The 19,040-nt window shown below is 40.0% G+C and overlaps 1 long non-coding RNA gene across 2 annotated transcripts in view; it reads left to right on the top strand.

Moving 5' to 3' along the window:
* Nucleotides 1-1,310: 1,310 nt before the first annotated feature.
* Nucleotides 1,311-19,040, top strand: part of LOC148901079 (uncharacterized) — a 199,575-nt gene continuing 181,845 nt past the window's right edge. For both annotated transcript variants that reach the window (XR_016118180.1, XR_016118178.1), the window contains exons 1-4: nucleotides 1,311-1,371; nucleotides 4,201-6,330; nucleotides 8,895-9,072; nucleotides 15,534-15,652. This is a non-coding gene — a long non-coding RNA (uncharacterized LOC148901079). The remainder of the gene's footprint in view (nucleotides 1,372-4,200; nucleotides 6,331-8,894; nucleotides 9,073-15,533; nucleotides 15,653-19,040) is intronic.

Raw genomic sequence — 19,040 nt, 5'->3', positions numbered from 1 at the left:
AATGGCAGAGTGTAGACTGCAAGGTTAAAATATCCCATCAATCAGGCTCCACAAATAACCCGCACAAGCCATCTGTACACTTGATGCAAAAAGCTATCAACTAAACAGAGCACAATTGATGAGGAACTAGGTAAAATTATCACAGAGAAAGCACCTATAAGGGATCATTCCTCAAGATGGTGAAAGGAGAAGTCTACGTTCCTCATCAAGTTTTTAATGCTGAGGAAACCGGCCACTCAATTCCATCAAGCCATCAACGACCATCACAGGTAAATACAACGACTTTATTACACAGTACAGTTTATTTCTTTAATTATAATACAGTAGCACATTTATTATACATAACATAAGGTATATTATGTGTAGTTTTAAGGTTGAGAAAATTAGAAAGTAGAAAATTATGTTTTATGAGGAACTGGGAACGGATTATTCTCAATTAAATGGTTTCCTATGGGAAATTAATTTTTGGGATACACACTTTTCACTTTACACACTGTCTGGGAACCAATTAAGTTCGTAAGCCAAGATATATATGTCGAAAGAGATCAGAGTCGAGAAACAAGTCGCACGATCGCAACAAATAAGGCTAATTAAGTGTTGTTTGGATGAAAATATCTTAACAAGAATGTGGCACCATGATGCAACGATTCTCTCATAGCTTCGCTTCAAACGGGCGACAAACAAAATCAAGCGCACGAGACACCATTCATTCAGCGCTCGTAATGTTATCGCCCCGAAAATAAAAAATAAAAAATGATGAAATCACTCAAATGAATTGCAAAAAAACGCAAATTTCCCAGCGCTTAGCGGATGCTTCCCTCCCGCACGTTGCTAAGTGATGATGTCATGACAGGTCACCAACAGCAAATGGTGCGAATGAGTTTGAAAATGAGGTGAAAATATGAACAAGTAGAAGTTCTGCCTCCACATGCTGAGAGACGTGTGGTGTCTTGTAATGAGCTCCGCCAGATGCTAAAGTAGTCCACATGAGGTTCTTATGTAACGGAGTTGTACACTTAGTTTATTCAATTATGAAGGAAGTGACGCAACGGCGCGCAGTTTGGCACTATGTCCCGCCCATAGTTTCCAGAACAATCTCGAGGAGATTCAGGGTGAGTCGCAATTTTCTGTTGGTCTTGATTAACGCGCATTTTCATGACAATATCTTATTTTGTTTCCCCTTTTGTACTGTCTAGTGTTATCTAATTAGTTCCCTTATTCATTTCGAGTCCAGATTACTTTTTGTGTCATTATTTACTTCACGTTTTGTCGAGTGGAACTTTGGAGCACATGTGCTTTTCTATTGCGCAGTTAATCACAAGACGAAACCCATGCGACTTCACCCATCCCTTCTGCCATACTGTGTTGCAGGTAACAATTGTTTCATTTCGTTTTTATTGAACAATATTTAGTTTCTTGTGTCGTGTTTCATTTGCCCGTGAGTGTCCGTAGCGGGTTGAACTGTGCGCCAGCCATTACAAGCGCACCGCGTGTTCTGCCGAGTCTCCGCCCATGATGCGTTCAGGGACATCTTGTAAATAACAGTGAACTCGTGTTGTTTTCTCTTTTTCTGTAAACAACCACTATACGATCACACGTTGTTAATTCTGTTTTGTTATCTACAATGTTTTGCATTTGAGAACAATCTCGAGGAGATTCAGGTTAATCACAAGACGAAACCCGTGCGACTTCACCCATCCCTTCTGCCATACTGTGTTGCAGAAATAAAAGAAATAAAAAGACACATCCACGCGTCTCGTCTTCATTAATACGGCAGCATCGTGGAGATGAAGACAGTCACTGTTGTGACACCCGTCACACTTAGATAGTATCGTTTCAATACAGCACTGCAGTACGGCTGTCGGAAAGGGCTCATGTCCGAAACAATCAACCATTGAATTTGATCGTCAATATGAATGAGTGCCACCAGTTGTCTGGTTTAGTTATTGAAAATATACGGGGAAAAAAAATCGATATTATCGGTTAGTCAGGTAAGACAATAATAGCTTAGCTTTAATAATAATAATAATAACAAACAATAACAATACTACTACTACTACTACTAATAATAATAATAATAATAATAATAATACAACAGACGCTCCCCAACTTATGAACGAGATACGTTCCCAACGGTAGTTCGTAAGTTGAATTTGTTTGTAAGTTGCTTCAATGCTATATTTTGTATGTATGTATCTTTAAAGGACAACCGACGTCACTTTTTTTGTTTCCTAACTGACATCAGAAAAACATTTTATAGCATCTAAAATACCCAAAACACGCACTATGATATTTTTAGTAAAATGCAAAACACCAATAAAAATTACTTCAAGTGTCTAAAAAGTACTTCAATTAAAAATGTTTGTGGTGTCACAGCAAGACGTCTTGCTTACTTGAGAATCAAAACACTGGCTTCAGATTCGGAGAATATGCTTTCTTGTTAGTCATCCAGTTATGAATATGATTCAAATAGTTCTGAAGAAGAAAGCATACATGTTTGCAATCGATGAAAGAATTTATTCTGTGTCATTTTGAGGCATCAGGTGTGGGAAATGTCGCACCTAAAAAAGGCAGAACATGGCGACAAAGCCGTGTAAGGAATTAATCAGCCCGTTTCCACAGGCTGATTAATTTCTTACATGGAGCTTGGTCGGCCTCTTCTGCCTCTGTTTGGTCCTACACGACGTTTTCAGACCAAAGTGCAGCCAAATGCATTGACGTGATGGAAGGACTGCTACAATGTGTCCTTTTTTCGGTCAGAGGCGTTCCTTCAGTGATGTAACGTACGTACTCGTCACCAACTCAAAAACAAGACTTCCGGAATATTCAGCGCGAGTCTTAAAACGTAAAATATAGCTCTATGCGGTGGAATCTTTGTAAATTACGCTCAGTAGAAGTCATTTGAAGACATTTTACAAATTATGGACACAACCTGTCCGGAGACGTCGGTCGTCCTTTTAGGCTTCTATAAGTAACATGTATTAGGTTGTACTTGAAAATAAACATTTAATAAAATATATGCTCTATAGAGATATGTACATGTACAACTGGAGAGAATACTACATACAGTATGTTACTACAAAAATATGTCTGTGTAAGCTCTCAGTCGTACAGGAGTAGTTCATCAATGAGAAGATTTATTCAGCTGTCATCTGTACTTCTTTGAAGGTTTCCGACGGTTCGCTTATTATCCAAGAGGCTTCATCAGCAAACTAATTTTTTTTGCTGGTAGTTTCCGTCATATATATATATATATATATATATATATATATATATATATATATATATATATATATATATATATATATATATATATATATCCCTACTGTCCAGACATAAGGATAAGGAAGGAACTAAAGTCTTACTGGTCGTATCGGCCCTATTATAGGGCCGATACTAACAGTAAGACTTTAGTTCGCTGACGAAGCCTCTTGGATAGGTGGTGAAACGTCCGACACCTTCAAAAAAAAGTACAGATGACGGCTGAAGAAACCTTCTCATCGACAGCACAACTTTAGCTCGCTGACGAAGCCTTTCGGATGAGTAACGAAACAACCGACACCTTCAAAAGAAGTACAGATGACGGCTGAAGAATCCTTTTCATCGATTAATGCTGATTGTTTCTAACTTTCCTCCTTTGAAAAGTGTATTTTAACATTCTGCTTATCCGCGACACCCTATTTGCACTCAACAAGAGCTAGCTGGAACTAATGAATGTGTTACTTTAGTTCAATTTTCACTTTTCCCCCTGATCTTTATCTGCGACCAGTATGTGAGCGACAGCAATCACAGCGGATTGCCCCCTTTTTTTTTTGGTCTCATGTTGGGAAATGGATCACGGCGAGAAATGAGCGACGCAAAGCCTGTTTGACAGGTTCATGTCATGATGAATAGGAGTGAAGACAGCAGGTGGACAAGCATAGTTTGATGTCTGCTTTCCCTCCTTTTATCACAGCGGGAGTCCTGTGTGCGCCGTGCTAGCTGTGCTCAAGAGAATGGAAAAAAACACAAAAAAATATTTCAGTGCAATCGCTCTTGCTCTTGCTGTCCTTTTTTGTTGTTGTTGTGCTCGGTGTGAGTGCACACTCAATACAACTGTTCCATTTCATCAGGTTTTTATCCCATTAAATGAAATCAAAACAGGTTTTCAGCTACCATTGTCCAGGAGACACACTCAAGATGTTTTTTTTTCTCCTGCAGGTTGCTCAAAAACCGGGACTCCAAACTTCAAGTTCGAGAATAGACAAATCGACCCGTAATGAAATCCGACATTGTGAGCTTTAAAAGACAGAACACAATTGATGAGGAACTAGATAAAATTATCACAGGGAAAGCACCTCCTACAATAAAACGACTTTATTATATAGTACAGTTTATTTATTTAATTATAATACCATAGCACATTTACTATACATAAAATAAGGTAGATTTGGTGTAGTTTTAAGGCTTGGAAAATTAGAAAGTAGAAAAATAAGTTTTATGGGGACCTGGGAACGGATTATTGTCATTTTAATGGTTTCCTATGGAAAATTAATTTTGGGGATAGACACTTTTCGCCTTACACACTCTGTCTGGGAACCATTTAAGTTTGTAAACCAAGGTATCACTGTATATTGTATTGTAGTGTAAATGTAATTTAAAAAAAATAATAATAATAATAATAATAATGAATAAATAAACAAGAGCGTAACGCAACAATCCTACAAAGACTGATATGAACCAGGACAAGAACGTTTTATAGCACCCAAAATACCCAAAGCGCGCAGGCTGATATTTTTAGTCAAATGCAAAACACCAATAAAAATGAGTTAAAGTGTCCCAAAACTACTTCAACATTTTGAAGTAGTTGGAGATGGAGAGTTTCAGGAGGTCCCGCCCCCTTGTTCGTGACGTCACCCCAGGATGTCTTGCCTTGCTCTAGAATCAAAACAAAAGCTTCAGAGTTACTCATCCACTGATGAATATGATTCATATAGTTCTGAAGAGGAAAGCATAAATGTTTGCAATCGATTAAAGAAGTCCTTCCGTCTCATTTTGAGGCATCTGTACTCCAATGTAGCGTCCCAGAAAATGCACAAGATGGCGTCCAAGCTCCGTTGGAAATTGGCTGATTTGTCTGCTGGGAATTTGTGTCAACTAGTATCATATAGTAGTCTTAGTGCAACCACCATCTCATTATTTATGTGTTTTCCTTCTAATTTCGCCATCAACATGAAGTTTTCAGACCAAACAAAGTACCCAAAATGCATTGTGTGTCGCTTTCTCGGTCAGGTCAGGCATCGTCATCATACCACCTGTCTACCCAACACCGTAATTTGTAAAATCACTTGAAATGACTTCTACTGAGCGTATTTTACAAAGATTCCATGGCATATAGCTATATTTTATGTTTTAAGACTCGCACTTAAATATTCAGGAAGTCTTGTTTTTGAGTTGGTGACGAGTACGTACGTGACATCACCGCACACAATGCATTTTGGGTACTTTGTTTGGTCTGAAAATTTCGTGTTGATCCGTGTTAATGGCAAATTTTGAAGGAAAACACATGCATCACCCCTTTTAAGTCTTGAAATTCACACTCTGGAATTGACATACATACATGTAAGGCAATATTGGCAAATTGGAACTAACTGCAACGTCGTAGCTGCTTTGGAAACGACGTTCTGCGCGGTGTGTTCAATGGCCGCCAAGAAAATAGGACTTTTCATCATTGGGATTAGGTCAAAGGTTCCTGTGTCATTATTTGGTCATTATTTAATAATTTTCACAATTATTTTGCTCAGTCCTCATTGTGTGTGTGCTTTTTTTAGACAAAATGCTGACCAATCATAACTGTTAATGTTGTCTTATTATTCTATTTGAGTTACTTCCGGGTGGAGTGAACGCTGGCGTGAGTGCCGGAATTCCCATTACTAATGGACACACTCCAAAGTTAACGAACATTTAAAAAACGGTACATACGAATATTTTTGCGGGTACTGTATGTCGAAAAAATGGTTGAACAGAAATGCTGTAAATTAGATTATTTTTTCAGGCCAAACTCGCTTGTGATTGGCCTGTTTAGTGTGCGTCACGCACACGCACGCACACAGACGCGTTGGAGGTTTCTTGGGCTGGATATTTACGCGACGGACACGAAGGCGAACCAATCAGCGTTGAGGTGTTGCTGACGATTACAGGCCCCCGATTCACCGAGCTCGCTTACGATTGGCTGTGGTGACTATGTGGGCGGGGACGAAATCCCTCCTACCAGTTGACGCTCCAGGTGGACAGAACGTCATGGCAGCAGCTTCGCTAATGTCTTCCTGAAGACCCAGTCGTCGTACTACAGTAGGTGTGAATTTATTTTACGACTATTAGAGCGTCTGTGTTTTATACTTCCCAATTTAGTGTGTGACTGTTTTAACATACATCCCGTTAAAAATATAGCACTGGAGCAATTTACGACCAAATTCACCTGACGAATGACCCGCTAGGATCGTAACTCGTTCGTAAGGTGGGGAGCGTCTGTAATGTGAATGGCATTTTGAATGAATATTTTTGATGGGAATATTAGCACTCACACAAAAGCTAGTAATCAATCATTTTATCTTGTGATTGTGATGATTCTGTTTTTGTTTAGATTATATTTGGTTTTGTTTGCTCATGTGTCTCACCTGTTTGCGTCACGTGTTTTGTGTTAACCAATCAGCTTCCTCAACCCTTTGCATAATGTCCAGGTGTTCCTTGTTGTCTCGTCAGTTTGCTTTGAGTTTTATTCCTGCTTCATATCAGTCTTTGTAGGGTTGTTGTGTTACGCTCTTGTGCTGTGTGCTGTTGTGTTATGCTCTTATTTATTATTATTATTATTATTATTTTAATTACATTTACAATACAATATACAGTGATACCTTGGTTTACAAACTTAATTGGTTCCCAGACAGAGTGTGTAAGGTGAAAAGTGTGTATCCCCAAAATTAATTTTCCATAGGAAACCATTAAAATAACAATAATCCCTTCCGAGGTCCCCATAAAACTTAATTTCTACTTTCTAATTTTCTAAACCTTAAAACTACACCAAATCTACCTTATTTTATGTGTAGTAAATGTGCTATGGTATTATAATTAAATAAATGAACTGTACTGTATAATAAAGTCGTTTTATTGTAGGAGGTGCTTTCTCTGTGATAATTTTATCTAGTTCCTCATCAATTGTGTTCTGTTTAGCTGGCGCAACATCAATGAATGAAAAAATATTTCCAAATATAATATATACATAGATAAAACATTTCCAAATATAAGTCACATCACATTATAAGGCACTACAGTAGAGGCTGTGGTTACACACTTCTTCTATGGTGGGAAATGTGTATTAGGCGCAGGGTTATCGTTTGAAAAAAAGGCTTTTGGCTGCGCCTTATACACCGGAAAACACGGTATTTTAGCTTTTAGCAATAGGCATTGAGTCAAGGCAGGTGGTCAAGGTAGTTTTCCTGTTCTTTAAACCGCTGCAAGATGTCTTCAAATAAATATTGTGAAATACATTTTTTTTGCTGGTTATTTCATGACTAACTGTATATCATTTTTGCTTGTGTCACAAGTGTATTCGCTGGTCCCTCAGAACTCGTACTGAAGAGGTTGACCAGCTGTTATTTTAATCAAACAGATGCGCAACTCCAATTACAAGATTTAACCTACAATATTCCAGAAAATGTGTAACAGGGAGTTGTAACTGCCTGTCATTGGTCAAAAGTGACAGTGTGGGGGAAAAAAAATAACAGCAGACTTTGAATCCCAACATCCCTCAGCTGAGATACAGATATTGAATGGAATCCATATTGGTCTGCCTCAAGCCAATGAACAGTAACAAGTGAAATAATTCTCTAGCGGGACAAGCGGGATTTCAATTGCGTTTGGATGGCAAGAAAGGAGTGTGGAAAAGAGCCAATTCATTCTTCTTTACCTAACATGTCGTACAGGAATAAGACGGATAGCCTTGAGTTTCACATTAAGCATATCCGACTAGCTATCTATTAGCTAGCTAGCTTTCTATTTAAAGGACAACCGACATCTCCGGACAAGTCGTGTTCATAATTTGTAAAATGTCTTCAAATGACTTCTACTGAGTGTATTTTAATAAGATTCCACCGCATATAGCTATATTTTACGTTTTAAGACTCGCGCTGAATATTCAGGAAGTCTTGTTTTCGCCATTTTGGAGGTCGCCATTTTGTGCCTCTTTTTCGTTGAGACATCCCCCCTCAATGTTGCCTCGTAATGGCACGGTATACATTATTTAATCAATTGCAAACATGTATGCTTTCCTCTCCAGAACTATTTGAATCATATTCATAACTGGATGTGGAACAAGAAAGCATATTCTCCGAATCTGAAGCCATTATTTTGATTCATTAGCAATGCAAGACGTCTTGGCGTGACGTCACAAACTCGGGGCGGGACTTTCTGAAAATGCCCAATTCGCAGCTCAATTTTTTTGCCGATTTTGGACACTTTAAGTCATTTTTATTGGTGTTTTGCATTTGATTAAAATATCCTACATCATACATATCATACATCATCATTTTGGGTATTTTAGATGCTATAAAACGTTTTTCTGATGTCAGTTAAAATACAAAAAAGTGACGTTGGTCCAACTAGTAAATGTTGAAAGATTAAGAAAAAAAAAATATATATATATCTGTGTTCCTAATTTCATGCCATTTACACGGCAGAGCAATATATTCAGTACTTTTATATGTATCATGCGAATGCTACAGAGGGTGAGCAATGGTTAAACTGCAGGAATATAAACAGAAGAAGCCAGAAATAACAAATGAGGGAAAAGGACGGAGAAAGGTTAGCCACTTTGACGCTCTGATGTTTGCCTTACTGAGTAGACATTTTTTTTTCAACAGGAGGGAATTAAAGTCACCTTGGTCCTGCACGGGGACAGGTGACAGGAGGAGTGGGGAAGCTACAGCTAACTCCGGCTCTGGTTCCCGCTGATGCGGGCCAGTCTTAGTCGAGGTGACAGGCGTAGGGGGAGCTGCTCACCGGGGACCCTCGAGACTGCACAGCAGTTGGAGACACGGCGTAAGCACATTTTGCATCGGGCGTTAAAGAAAAGAGAGGATGAAGTTCATTTCTATCCGACTGTCCTGTAACTTGATTTAGTTCTTTCCTCCAACTCAGCTGTCACCGTCGAGGCATCAAATAATGATGTCGACTGGAGGTTTTCCTTTAGATTGCTTCAGGGTTACAAAAGTGCAAGGCTATGGACTCTTCTTGCCATCTGGTGTGTTTGACGACAGCATTCCGGAATTAGGTTCCAGGACCTCCATTGCATTGTAAGGCCATTCATGTCATGATACTATTACAAACTTCCATCTATCCGTTATATGACCTCATGAGAGAGCATGTACATTCCGCACATGAAGCCCCAAACCTTCAACCTTCGAACTGTAAGACCAGTCGACCACTGTACCACTATCATTGTGGACTTAAAGGACAACCTACGCCTCCGGACAAGTTGTGTCCATAATTTGTAAAATCACTTCTACTGAGCGTATTTTACAGAGATTCCACCACATATAGCTATATTTTACTTTTTAAGACTCCCGCTGAATATTCAGGAAGTCTTGTTTTTGAGTTGGTGACGAGTCCGTACGTGACGTCACTAAAGGAACGCCCCCTGACTGAAAAAAAAAACACATTGTAGCAGTCCTTCCATCACGTCAATGTATTTTGCTGTACTTGTTTGGTCTGGGGACCTCGTGTTGCGCCCAAAAGCCGCCAGAAGAGGGCGTCCAAGCTCCATATAAGGAATTTATCAGCCTGTGGAAACGGAGGGCGCCATTTTGTGCCTCTTTTCTGGTGATCGTTTCTCCCCAATGTTGCCTCAAAATGGCATGGAATAAATTCTTTAATCGATTACAAACATTTATGCTTTCCTCTTCAGAACTACTTGCATCATATTCGTAACTGGAGGTGTAACAAGGAAGCATATTCTCCGAATCTGAAGCCATTGTTTTGATTCTCAAGCAATGCAAGACGTCTTGGCGTGACGTCACAAACCGGAGGCGGGACTTTCTGAAAATGCCCAATTTGCAGCTCAATTTTTTTGCAGATTTTAGACACTTTAAGTCATTTTATTGGTGTTTTGCATTTGAATAAAAATATCATACTGCGTGTTTTGGCTATTTTAGATGCTATAAAACGTTTTTCTGGCGACCCCTTGAAGGGAAAAGCCGAAAGGAAAAGAAGAAGATGTGTTATCATGAAAACCGCAAAACCCGAGTCTCAAAAATGTTGAATATCACCTGAAATAAACAGAAAGAGGCGTTTAAATCAATGGAATGTCAGCCATCAGAAAAGTATACGGTGTGGCATGGATGATATCAGCCTGTGGCACTGCTCAAGTGTTATGGAAGACCAGGATGCTTAAATAACAGCCTTCAGCTTTTAATGCATTGCTCGGTCTCAAGTTTCTCATCTTCATCTTAACGATGGCAAATACATTTTCCATGGGGTTGAGGTCAGGTAAGTTTGACGGCCAATCAGGCACATGAATCCCTTGGTCATTGAACCAGCCTTTGGTATTTTTAGCTGAGTGAGCAGGTGGTGTCAAGTCCTGTTGGAAAATGAAATCAGCATCTCCAAAGTGCTGATATGCCAAAGGACGCATGAAGTGCTGTAAAATTTCTTGATAGACGGCTACGTTGACTCTGGACTTTATAAAGCAAAATGGACCAAGACCAGAAGATGACAGGGCACCCCCAAACCATAACAGACTGTGGAAACTTCACAGTGTACTTCTAGCATTTTGGGTTATGGGCCTCTCCTTTCTTCCTTCAGACTCTGGGACCTTTATTTCCAAATGAGATGCTGAATTTGCTATCATCAGAGAAGAGGACTTTGGACCAATGACCAATAGACCAGGAGGCTTTTGAGATAATTGAATGCTTTTAAGGTGTGCTTTGCACTGGGGAAGATATAGTACTTTAATTGATGCCTGCCAAAAACCAAGCTCTTAGTTGGCACCAGATCTGTAGGCGTTCTTCTTTTGATTAAAACGGCTCTCAAAGTCGATTGCGACGCATGGTTTACTGTTGGGGAAACTGTGTATAGTCGTGGCTGGAATGACGATCTCTGAGGTCATTTTTGTCGGGAATCGCGCAATACACCCTGTCTATACAGCCCTGCAGTGTGTCGCTGACTTCTTGGCTCTACTTCCTCATAACATTTTTGGTTATATGAAGCGTGATTTTGGTCTAATGAGTCAAGTGGGTGCAGAGGTGAAGCAATATAAGCATCCCTCATGCAGCATGCTTAATGTTTTATAGTCTGTTGTTGTGCATAGGGTGGTCCGGTACTTGTGAAAAGTGGGTCGAACTAAATCTAGACTGCAGTGATTAAATTCTCCGGTTATGATCACAAGGGCCTCTGGAAGCAGCCGCTGTAACCTGGCAACAGGTACACACGTTCTGTCACGAGCCTCTACCTCTGTAGAAGAGGGTGCAATGCCTACTGTTATGAAGATGGTGGATGACAATTCCCTTGCTGACATACTCCCGAGGGCTTTGTAGCAATTAGGGGTGGCTTGGACAGTGAAGCAAATTCAAATTTTCAGATTTCAGTCAAAACGGGACACACCGAAACAATGCTAACATGCAAAACTTCCATCTTCTACACCACAGGTGTCAAAGTCAAGGCCCGCGGGCCAAATCCGGCCCGCCACATCATTTTTTTCGGCCCGTGAAAGCAAATCAAACTTGTTAAATTCCATGATGATTGCTAAAATCTGAGCCAAAATTTCATATTTTTGGATGTCAACCGCAATAAAAGTCATTATTCTTGACTTCAGATTTGAAAACGAGTTATTCATTAATTTGCTGTGTGCTCTATATGTAATATTTGAAGGGATTTAAACATTCTAATGGGTTCCCCAAAATCATAACGGCCCTCGAGAGGAAACCATAACTACAATGTGGCCCGCGGCAAAAAATGACTTTGACACCCATGTTCTACACCTTCCAACATGGTGTGACCCTCTCTGCTGATCGTTACTATTGTCACGGCAAACCAGCAAAAGTAATCCTCAATCATATACAGTATCTATTGCTGCGTATGGTCGGATTGATCCATTTTCCATTCCCCTTTATCCTCATTAGGGTCGCCAGCCAGGGGTGCTGGAGCCTATCCGAGCCGTCTTTGGGAACTAGGTGGGGGAAACTGATAAAGAATAGACAGAATAGAAGTCTATTGAAAAGTTTCATGCTTGGAAGGCCCGCAATGGAACACAGAAAACCTGGAGTCAGTCTGAGGTGTTTTGAACAATTTTGAGTGTTCAATCATCCTGCCATGCATGTTTTTTTAAATGTGGGAGGAAACTGGAAGACCCAGAGAAAACCCATGCATGCCCGTGGAGGGAACATGTAAAGTCCACGACCTCTGCTATTATTATTATGATTATGATGGTCATGATGCTGATGATTATTGCACTTATTATTACACATATTGTTATTACACTTATTATTATTGTTATTATTATTAGTATTATTATTATTACTATTATTAATATTGTTATTAATATTATTATTCTTAATATTATTATTATTACACTTATTATTATTACACTTATTATTATTATTATTACAATTATTATTATACTTATGATAGTATGAGGAGTATGCCATCGATTTTCCTCAGCGTATATCATATATGCTATTTTCCCGATCCTTTTCTTCCTTTTCTACATTCCTTCCCACCCTCCCAGGTCAGCATCCATCACCGCGCAGGAGGCAACCTCTTGCCTGACAGCTTTGTCAATGCAAATTAACACACTCTGTCCGAGGTAGTCTCAGCCAGGGAGAGCAGCTGCTTGAGGGCTGCTCAGAAAAGCCCAAAATAACTGACCTGCTGGTCCTGGGGCGTCTCGCGAGCTGAAATTCTGGGCCGAAGTTTGAGTGAATGGCAGTTCGGGTGAATTTCCAATCATTTAAAATTAAATTTTAGTCAAGTATGGAACTGAGCTGGTCTACATAGTTTTAAATGGAACTACAGTAAAGTCTGGTTATATCGATATCGGATATATCGATAGTCCCGGTTATATCGATATATTTCTATGCACGGACATCAAACCGGATATATCGATAGTCCCGGTTATATCGATATTTTTCGGACTCCCTTGAATATCGATATAATGAGACTTTACTGTATTTTGCCGTTTACCAAATGGGAAATTCTCAGGAAGATCACTTTGGAAGTTCTTATTTCTTTGGTACATTACACCCTGATTCGATCCGTTCACACACAAATGGATTCAGGCGACGCAGTCAACGGACAGATATCAGCGTCATGGGGGCAGCACGACAGTCTCCCCGCCCCCATAAACAGTTTGGCAGTTGTATTCCTTGCTTAAAGGACAACCGACACGTCCGGACAAGTTGTGTCCAGAATTTGTAAAATCACTTCAAATGACTTCTACTGAGCGTATTTTACAAAGATTCCACCACATATAGCTATGTTTTACGTTTTAAGACTTGCGTTGAATATTCCGGAAGTCTTGTTTTTGAGCTGGTGACGAGTCCGTACATGACGTCACTGAAGGAACGCCCCTGACTGAGAAAGGACATACCTTGCATCACCTCAAAGCATTTTGCGGTACTTTGTTTGGTCTGAAAACTTCATGTTGATGGCGTAATTACAAGGAAAACACATAAATAAAGCGGTGGTGAATCGATATTCGCTGACACAAATTTCCAGCAGACAAATCAGCCCATTTCCAACTGAGCTTGGGCGCCATCTTTTGCATTTTCTGGGACACTACATGCTGTCATTGACGGCTCAAATTGATATGGGAGAACTCCTTTAATCGATTGCAAACATTTATGCTTTCCTCTTCAGAACTATTTGAATCATATGAGTAACAAGAAAGCATCTTTTCTGAATCTGAAGCCATTGTTTTGATTCTCGAGCAAGGCAAGACGTCTTGGCGTGACATCACGAACAAGGGGGCGGGACCTTCTGAAACTGGCCATTTCCAGTTTCATTTTGAAGTCGTTTTTGGACACTTTAAGTCATTTGTATTGGTGTTTTTCATTTGACTACAAATATCAGCCTGCGTGTTTTGGGTATTTTAGATGCTATAAAACGTTTTTATGTTGTCAGATAGGAAACAAAAAAAAATGTGTCCATTGTCCTTTAAGAATACCTTGGAACTGAAATTTGTTCAGAAACCTCTTCCAACTTTTCTGTCCTTGGTCTTAAAACTGGTTCCAAGCCACATACTTTAAGACTGACAATCAGGGGCATTTTTTTTTACCTGTCCGAGTGTCAGTCCAGTGATTGGCAGATGACCAGTCCAAGGTGTGATCTACTTCTCATCTTAAATTACATAGGCTGAACTGCAGCTTTCCCAGGACTCATAATGACAGCGAAATTAAAAAAAAAAAAAAAAAAGATTGTATGGGTGGATCTTATTATCATATCCGCCTTTCACGTTTGAGTTATATACAGTGAACTATGTACAACTAAGTCTGTATCACTAACTTATTGTTGAACTTGTATTGTTGAAGTTATTCACTCCTAGATATGTGCAAAAACGTGTCCACTGCAGTGCCAGGGTTTTTGTCATTGTGACTCGAATGCCAGGACCCGCAGAATATTGAGTTTTCGGACTACATAAACATTCAGTATCGCGTTAGAAACCTTATACTCTCTTCTTTCATTGGAAAAAAAGAATTATTTCCTATGGGTCTGGAGTTATATGAGCTTGAAATTAGGGCAGCTCTCCAAAATACAATGCAATACATACATATTACTTTCTATAGCGCTTTAACAGCAAAGCGCTAACATGGAAAAAAAGGGAAATTTTGCGCCCTTGTGGAAGGGAAAAAACATTGCCAGAGGCCATGGCCAGCGCTTTATTGGCACCCAAGCATGAAAAAACAGGAAATGGCAGTGAATAAGTTCAAATGCAAAATCCATGTTGTCAAGAGAAAAAAATGAAAAGTGACTGTCTGTCTATCACTCTATCAATATGCATTAAATTATTACATAAATGTCAATTTCATTCAGTGTTTTTCTTTGAATGACACATTTGCATGGGAAAAATGTATGGCATCAAGGTCAAAAACGTATATTATATATTAGATATTTCTTGAGTTGGCTGAGGGTAACTAAACTAATATTACTTTTCCCAACTTCTACTTTTTCTGGCCTTGCCAAGTAAACACTATTTCAGAGCAAGGGGGTCTTGGTCTGTTGAGTGAAGGGCATAAGGGATTCCTACCTCACTGTTTCTACAGCTTCCATTGCTATTTTTTTATTGCCGTTCACTGTTGTGTTATTTTTGGTCTAAAATAAGAAAAAATAAAAAGGAAATACACTTTATAAAGCTAATACTTTGTATTGGGACATGGTCTGTAACACCCATACATATTGCAGAGTACTTCTTACTAAGAAGTACTCTGCAATATGTATGGGTATCAGACAAAAACGTTTTTTTGTCTGATTCAGTGTAGTTATACACTACCATTCATCCGTTTTTCCAGACTCTGGGATGGAAGGTCATCTACACCCAGGATTGGTTGAGGGTCAACGGACGACTGCAAACTACAAGTGCAACAATAAAGGAACTCATCTATACTCTGACTGCATCGACTTGACAAAGGTAGGATTTTTTTTTTTTCTACAGCTCTCATTCGATTGTGAAACTGCAGCTCATTTTTAAAGCAAATAACTGAAAGCTTTTGCATTTGTAAATCAAGCAATACGTGAGACGATGGCTCGATTCTATATTTAAACCAAACAGCAGTTAGGATGTGCCATTTCAAATGAATACAAATGTACTGACATATGGGGGGGGGGGGGGGGGCGTTGTTGTTAACCAGCCAGATTTCTGTCTGATCTTAAAGTCTACCTGATACATTGCAAGTAAACAAGGTTGTGGCTGTGCGCTGCTTTTGATTTTGAGTTCTTTACAGGAGCGATACAGTTGCATTTATCCCCTACGGAACGCACACGGTGGTTTTTGCACCAATGAAAATGTCCTATTTTCTTACATCAAATGAGCTCTCACGGGGATTTATTTGTTAAATTGCAAAGGACGCAAGATAATTCACATCTTTGTAATTAGTCATGCAAGAAATACATCGCAGAAGACAGTATGCTTTGTTACTAATAAAGAAGAAGGCTACAGTTTGAGACGATGTCGATTTAAACGCCCTCCCTGGAGTTTGAATTTGTTATTTATTCCTTTATTTTGCCCGTGAATAGAACGGGGGCAGGTTCTCGCTCACCGAGATCAGCAAATTGAGAGCATTCAGAAGACGGAAACGACTCCATTGTTGGCCCTACTTGCGTTTCTTTGAAGAAATACATCGGTCGAGGACTCATTTGTACGACGTTAGTGCGAGACGGAGGAACGTGCATAATAACATCCGGTGACCTATGAGGGCCGAGCTTCGTTAAGGATCACCTTGCACATATGCAAGGTAGACGTGCTCTTGCCCAGACATGAGGGCTTTTTCTTTGTAGCTTCGCAACCTCCAGCAATGCTCAATCCAAACATCGTATGAGTAGTCAAAGTCATTCTCCCTTTCATGGTCAATGAAGCAGCTCCGAGTGGTGCATCAACATGTCAACACAGATTAGACTCATACGTCTTTGCTTGTATGGACCTTAAAGGTAACCAACACCATTTTTTTTTTTCCTAACTGACATCAGAAAAACATTTTAAAGCATCTAAAATACCCAAAACACACAGGTTGATATTTTTAGTCAAATGCAAAACACCAATAAAAATGACTTAAAGGGTCCCAAAACTTCTTCAAAATGACCCCGGAAATTGCAAGTTTCAGAAGCTCCCGCCCCCTTGTACGTGACATCACGCCAGGACGTCTTCGCCTTGCTCTAGAATCAAAACAATGGCTTCAGATTCAAAGAGGATGCTTTCTTGTTACTCATCCAGTTATGAATATAATTCAAATACTTCCGAAGAGGAAAGCATAAATGTTTGTAGCGTCCCAGAAAATGCGCAAGATGGCGGCCAAGCTCCGCTAGAAATGGGCTGATTTGTCTGCTGGGAATTTGTGTCAACTAGTATCAAATAGTAGTCTTGGTGCAACACACAAGGATTCACCATCGCGTTATTTATGTGTTTTCCTTCTAATTTCGCCATCATCACGGATCAACACGAAGTCTTCAGTCCAAACAAAGTACCCAAAATGCATTGTGTGTCACTTTCTCGGTCAGGGGCGTTCCAAAACAAGACTTCCTGAATATTCAACGCGAGCCGTAAAACGTAAAATATAGCTATATGCAGTGTTTGAAATAACGTCTGCCCGCAGGCCCGGGGCGTACAACTTTTACGTCGGCCGTTCAACTTTCAAAACATCTCGGCCCGGGTGGCCGACAACTTCTTCAAGGGAAAAAAAAAAACGATTATTTTCAAATCAAATGTTTGTTTTATTCAATAAATCAAAAGCGACAAGCAAAGCGCTACATTCATGATCACCTGATAAAATTGCAATATTTGCTATTTTTGCTAGCTCCGCAGCTGTCCAACCTTTCTTAATGATGTCCATCTATTCTTGTAAAGTCCGTCTTGAAAATAGCGAACAGTATATCTGCAACCAGATTAATTTCTTTAGAGTCAGAATCATCTCTATTGCCCAGTTTGTAGAACCCACAAGGAATTGGTCTCCGGTAGAACATTCTGCACGAGTATCATAATAAAAAAATTGCAAAGAGGCATTATACAGTTATTTCTTCTCCTCCTTAGCCATTGTGGGTTGACATAACCGCGAATAAATCAACACAAAATTGTATTTGCTTATGCAGCTCGCTACAGATAAAGTGTGCTAGCTCTGGCCAGTATGCGATTATCACTCACGGCTATGATTAGCTAGTGACTAGCCAATCATGTGACTAGCCAATCATAATTTGCGAAAACTCTGACGTTGCCAGCGCCTTTGAGCAGAATCAGTAGCACCCGCCTGAAGGAAGTCGCTAGAAAAGGTGGTGGGCAGTGTCCGGAGGGTTCAGTAGGATTTTCCGTGCCCTTGTCTTGGTTTCTTTTTCCCCGTGTCCTTGCCTTGGGTTGCCAACTTGAGCTCTGTTGGTTAAAGCAACAGTTTCATTGCCATTGATTTTTATTCTCCAGAGCCTGCAGAGCTGATTGTGAAGGCATCCAGGTAGATTTCGTACCCTGGTAACAAATGGTGGTAGAAATGTGATTGGTTAAATGCTTAAATACGAAAACACACATCTGGAAGCATCACAACAGGGGAAAAGTAATGAGAGGAAGCTGAAAGACAATTTGAAATTAATAAATAAGAATTCACGGACAAAATATCATTCACATTAGTCTGTCATTCAGATATGTTTAGGCCAGCAGAGAAGGCCTTGCAGGCTCTGACGGCCCACCACTGTGTAATCCCATTTAAAAGTCGCATACACAGATAGATTCATCGAAAATGTCCAGTGAGATTGGAAAGATAGCTTGTCATGTGCTACTAAATAAGTGATGCCGTTGTGTGATGTTCCCTGATCACAGCGGACCAAAGGGGCCACATGAGAAGATGGCGACGGTGGGGAAGTGGCTTGACTAGATTGGCTCTCCTTCAGGCCACCTGTCACTCCTCTTCAACCGCAGCGAGTAATTCATCCGCTTCCACCTGCGTGCTCGTGGAAGGTCACTGGCATGGTGGTTGGCACTTTGAGGAGAGCCCAGAGAATCGCTCTTACTTAGAGCGCCATTTCCTGAGGGCCTTGTTCCTCTCACTCACTTCCCAGACTGCGGACGAGCTGATTGTCAATAGCCAATAATAGTTTGTGAAAACTGCTCTTATCACTAGCAGCTAGAGCGAAGGGTATTCTCTAGTGGACTTGTAGTAAATCACACTGCACTTTTGACAACTGTTGATTGATTCATACGTAGCGCTACTGAAGGCCTAGCTATGAAATGCACGGCTCACCACAGCCTTTAAAGGACAACCGACGTCACTTTTTTCTTTCCTGACTGACATCAGAAGAACATTTTATAGCATCTAAAATAC

Source organism: Hippocampus bargibanti, linkage group LG02 (genome assembly GCF_051943395.1).
Source record: "Hippocampus bargibanti isolate YZ-2025 linkage group LG02, ASM5194339v1, whole genome shotgun sequence".
Classification (NCBI taxonomy): Eukaryota; Metazoa; Chordata; class Actinopteri; order Syngnathiformes; family Syngnathidae; genus Hippocampus; species Hippocampus bargibanti.
The sequence above is the reverse complement of the archived record's forward strand: the minus strand, read 5'-3'. Positions and strand labels throughout refer to the sequence as shown.